The following is a 6,000-nucleotide window of genomic DNA, read 5'->3' as shown; positions in this document are numbered from 1 at the left end:
ACAATATTTTTTTTCGCTGCGTCAATTAGGATTATTGTGAGGTGATTGATAATACTAGGCTGTTCTTCGGGAATATAAGTCTGGTTTATCAATTGGTTCCTGTTCTTCGTCAATTAGGGTTTTTCTGCATTTGCGGTTTCCTCCTTAACAAAATTCTGGTGTCTGTGTTATTTCTTTTATGCATTATATTTTATTATATATTTGAAATATCACAGGTTGTGCGTTGTTCAATCAATTGAAATATCCGACCTTTTGGTTGTTGATTTAAATTGATTGACACTTGGATATTGGTCTTTGGTACCATCCAAGTTATCTCTCTAGTATTTGATAAAGACTCGAAGATTTCTATTTGCTTGAGTATATATCAAATCGAGAGATTGAGATATAAACTCTTTGATATACTTTTTGTCTAGATTGAGTCTGACTGTCTAGTTAATTCTCTAGAAAGTATATTGGAGTTTGTCCATACAGATTGCTAAGCGAAATATTGGGTGTGGTTGTTGTACCCCCACTTTTTCACAAACATTAATGAAACTAACAACTGAATTGACACTCGAAATCCTTGAAAAAGAACGTATTTGCAGTGTTTCACCAATGTTCTACCATAACTCGCACAACTTGAGTCATGTGGTTTTTGCCTTTCATAAAATATAGACGCTTCCAAGGATATGTTCGCATGGAAAGTTGAATAGCTTCATGGAGAAGCCTAAACACTTCGGTTATATCATACCACCCACCTCTTAGTTTAGGTAAACCAAATAGCTCGGGATGGATAGATATGCATAGGTAATACACCAGGACCAACTAGTTTCCTAATATTTGCGAACTCTTTTTCTTTATCTTGAAACCAGATGTCATCACATATTGTGGTAGTCAATTTTCTTTTGACTTTTATGTTTCTTTTCTTAGTCTATTTGTTTTGGCACTCATTTTTAAAGAAACTAAAAGCAAAAGATCGCCCTGGTTTGCTATTTGTAGAGAAGAAAAGAAGAAATTTGTGGATAAAAACTGAAGAGAATGGTGCTATTTATACACGATAGAGCACCAACATTGCACGATAAGACTCGGTCTCTTAACTATGTTCTCATAGTGGAATGCCATTTTGCAGTCCAACTAGCATGGCATATAAGTGGGTTAGGAACACCCCATACCGGCCTAAGAACGAACTTAACTACTCCTCATAGATTGCAATGTTCATCAATATACTAAAAAAATACCACATTTATTGAATATCTAAAGCTATCAGTCAACTACTCTAAATTTCTATTGTGGTTGGTAATTAACAGTGTTACCAAAAGTTACCTAGACTTTGTTTTAGTCAATTGAGGATGCATAATTCTAGGGTTTGATGTATGTGTACCCACCATTTAAAATCCTAGGTTTAAGAAGCCCTAAACTCTTTTGGTAAATGATTGGTCCACATCTGAACACCATTGACTAATAAAAATATGACACGACTTGGAGGAACTTTTGGGGGATATTATTGGAGACATCTAGCATTTTTGGGTTCAGACATAGTATTATGCATCAGTAGAATTTAATAATGTATCAGCTACTACTTCATCTGCCGGTCAATAACATAGACATTCTGATTCTAACTTCAAAATCATCTCAACTTCTTTTTCTTCTTATTTTCTCTGTTCAAACTTCAAATTTTCATCATCTTTTCCATACGACTCCAGTTTACACCGCAATGATTTAAAATGAAGGTTAGTCTTTTTTTTTTAGGGTAAATTCAACCACTTTCATTTCCAATAATGTTTTTTTGTTTGTTATCTTTTTTTTTTGAAGCATATTATTTTGTTTATTATTTGCACCTCCCCTATTGGCTTATGTTTTATCGTACCTATTTAACTTATCTCGTATAATTTGAAAAATTAATGTAATACACAGAGATTGGAGATTCCAAATTATTCTCTCGTGTCTTGCGTCTATTTTATCTTTACGGAATTAAAATATTTTCACGAATAACTAATCATAAGAATTTTTCAACAAACCATTTCTTCTCTTAGAAAATGTTATTTTTCTATTTATTTTACTGTGCATCATCTCCCACTTTACTGTACGGATTAACTCAAAGATCAAAACTCCTTATATATGTTTGTCATACTTCTTCTCTTTCACAAGAAGTTGTTTTTTTGTTCATTGTCTCTATTTCCGTAACCTAATCCTTTTCCTTATAGAGATGGAAAGTCGAAAACTTCCATTACTCTAATGCCCGTAGCTTAATATGTAAGCTTCCTTGAAATTGATCTTGTATGTGTCATTATAGTGTTGTATCTCGTTTTGGATTTTAGTCGCTTGCCACGTGTTGAAGTAATTTATTGTACTCACAATTTCTTTGAATTTTGGTGATTTTCATATATATTTCTGAAGCCAAAATAAAAGCAGAGAACCTTTGTTATATGTCCCTAGTATCTTATACAATATAAACCTTTTACAATTTCATGTTCTTCATATGTGATTCATGTGATAATTTTATATATTTAAAAATATAAATTTTTGCAAGATAATATTGTCATTAAAACTTGAATCAAGTGTATGAAGTGAAAGGAGATAAAGGGTAAAAGAAGTCTCATGTTTTATTACAAATTCAAGAAGTAGCCACCAGGAAATCCTAAATCCACGATAAGAAAATATAATCTTCTGATGATTTGATTTAAGAATATTGATTTATTATTATTATTATATTTGGTAATTTGAAATAGGGGGTTTGGTTTTTTAATTGTTGAAGATTTTATTGTGTGTAACTATTATGAGTCCACTGAGTCTAATCTTATTGATTTGTGTTTTCTTATGCATATTAATTTGTTGTCTTATGGTCAATATACTAATCTAATTTTACGCAGGTGAGGCGCCAAGGCCAGGGCTACCATCTCATGTTGATGGTCCTCGTCATCACATCTAATAGAAGAAATCCAAAATTTGGTTGGTCGTATCCTTTGCCCTCTCACCAGTGGTCATTTTTGGGATTACTTACTATTGGAGTAGGCATCGTGAATGTGCATCAGGTATGCACGGTCTCACCATTCGAAGTATAAATTAGCTAGATGGTTTAAGAACATGATGTATGACATCTAACTGATTGTGTCCTAATTTAATAATATAAGCTCCAAATTCTAGTTTGTTTCTTAATTTGAAATTTCCTTTTCCTAGTTCAGATGGTTTCCTTTTTCTAGCACAAACAATATTTAGAATTATTGAAGTTTATATTATTTGATAAATGTCAAAGTTTTCTTCTTAGTTATTATTTTGGAATTGTTTTATTTATTTTTTATGGAAGAGACAATATCTCAAAATTTCATTAATATGAAATTTGGCTTACATTATAATCAATTATATTTATAAAACAAGTATTAAATATACAAATTTCGAGATTTAATAAAACGAAAATAAAAATTGTACTAAAATTTTACACTCTATTAAAGAAATTGACATCCTTCTATTGGTATTAAACCATTTTGTTTCTTGATCTTTGTTTCTTGATCATCAACGTCATATGTGTTAGAGGTTTCCATTTAGAGGAAGTAATTTGCGCAAATTGATATCTCTATGATCGATCTCCTTTGCTGAAGTATATCGTTTTTTCGAATATGTGCTTAACAATAATGAATCACTATCTACAAACGATCTTAGGGCTATTATATATATATATACCACAAAAAAGACATAATCAAATAAACTTATATGATACAAATATGTCAGTAGTAGATCCGAAAAAAAAAAGAAAAACATAAGCAAAACCCTAAAAAATACTACAATTGCAATTCGTTTTCCTTAAAACATATTAAGATACTAATACTATTCTACGTGGATCTTGATATATATATTCAAAATCCAGGCAAAAACCTAAGAAAAATAGGCTAAACAATGCAGAATTATTTATTTTGAAGATGAAGATAATAAAACGGTTGATGAATATAACTCCCTAATTAACTTGATATATTTGCACAACATTTTAAGGAATAAATTCTTTAAATTTCATGTGTGTTTTTCATTGCTTTTGTGAATCTATTGATCCAACTCTATCTAAATCATGGCCGTAGTTTGTATTATACAAGCATGTGAAGTTGAGATGGCCTTGATTAGCTCAATTTGAAAAATTGACAACATTTATTTTATTGATTGATCCGATTTGATCAAATTAATGCATCCTATAACTTGATGGCGTATTTTTGTTATGTGAAACAATTAAGCAATTGAAATAGAAAACGACTGTATATGAGAAGGAGACAGTTGTGATCATATTGAATAGATTTAAAAGGGTGTAAGTGGAATTCACTCTTTCTAGGAACAATAAAATCTGATTCACAAAAAAATTTGGATATCCAACAAGAATTACAATATCCAATACACGATAATATTATTTTATTTTACCTTAATATATATCTTGATATACAAGTTAACAGGATCCATATAAAATTAGTTTAAATAGTCAAAGAGATTTCTGGGTCCACCGCTTTCACTAAGAAAGTGAGGCAATAAGCAAAACAAGAATGAAAAAAAATTATAATAAAAAAATAAAGCAATGCGTATTAGATGATCTAGTGGTCCATATTTAGTTATCTGAGAATCTTGCCAACTTGTGCTAGTTGTACGGATTTCTCATTTATTATTTTAAGTTGCATTGACTTATTAGAGTCACGTGTATTCTGTTGAGTCATAGTCTTGTCTATAAAAGGACTAAGTCCTGTAACTCTTTTTGTAACTTTATTCAACCAATACAATCACAGTTCTAACATGGTATCAGACACCAAAAGAGAACTCTGACTTCTCTCTCTCTGATCCTGCAATTCTCCATTAAACCTGCAACTTTTTTTTTCAATGACAAGAACTACACAGACTCATCAAGCATCTTCCATTGTATCACATCAACAATCTACTCATCAGGTGCAAAATCTTGATTTGTTTCCACCTTTACAATCTCCAACTAGACCACAGCTTGTGATCTCTTCTCAACCGTCTACCTCTTCTCAACCACCATCACCACCATCTTCATCTCATTTTCCTTCTTCACCACTCACATCTCATGTATCACCTACTGTTTCACAAAGATCTCCATCTTTTCTTCAACATATGCCGATTCAAAATCCGTCTTATACTACAACTTTTTAAAAAAAATCTCAACAATACAGATCTTTACAACAACTGATACCTAATCATGTTACATATCAACAATCACCACATCAACAACAACCTCCACAACAACAATCTCCTTTTCAATTTCAAAAACCAACGTACAATCCTTTTATGTTTCAAAGCAAATTCAGCATTCTTGTTCCTAATATTGCTAATTTCGTTTCTGAGAAAATGAATAGTTCGAATTATCTTGTATGGAAAGATCAGATGACTTGTATCTTGATTTGTACCAATCTGTATGGATTTGTTGATGGATCCAATCCTTCAGAACAACCAATGGTTATAATCAACAACACTCAGGTTCCGAATCTGAATTATCTTGAGTGGTTGCAGTTCGATAAGTTTGTTGGATCATGTAGTAATGCTTATGTGGATAAGTCTTTATCATCGGAACTTCTTGGAAAGCTATCTGCAAGGGAGAAATGGCTACATATTGCAAATATCTTTACTGAACAATTCTTTGCAAGGACTACGATCTCAATTACATTCTATCAAGAGAAATTCGTCTACGGTAACTGAGTTTTTACATCAACTCAAGACTATCTCTGATTCACTTGTAGAAATCGGTGAACCTGTACCAGATATAAACCTAGTCATGTATGCTCTCAAAGGATTAGGAAGGGAATATATTCACTTTGTGGTAAGTGTTCAACATCGAGAACCTCCTCTTCCTTTCTCTGAATTAAGGTCTCGATTGATCAGTCATGCGTAATTCTTAAAGGAACAAGAAACAGAATCCTTCTCTTCTCTTGTTTTCGATCCAACAAACTCAGCCTTTTATGTCAAGAAGCAAAATTTATCTTATAATTCATCTTTTCGTAAACCTAGTGTACCTCCTGGCTTTAACTATTTCAACAACTC

The sequence above is a fragment of the Papaver somniferum genome, chromosome 3 (genome assembly GCF_003573695.1).
Source record: "Papaver somniferum cultivar HN1 chromosome 3, ASM357369v1, whole genome shotgun sequence".
Lineage (NCBI taxonomy): Eukaryota > Viridiplantae > Streptophyta > Magnoliopsida > Ranunculales > Papaveraceae > Papaver > Papaver somniferum.
The sequence above is the reverse complement of the archived record's forward strand: the minus strand, read 5'-3'. Positions refer to the sequence as shown.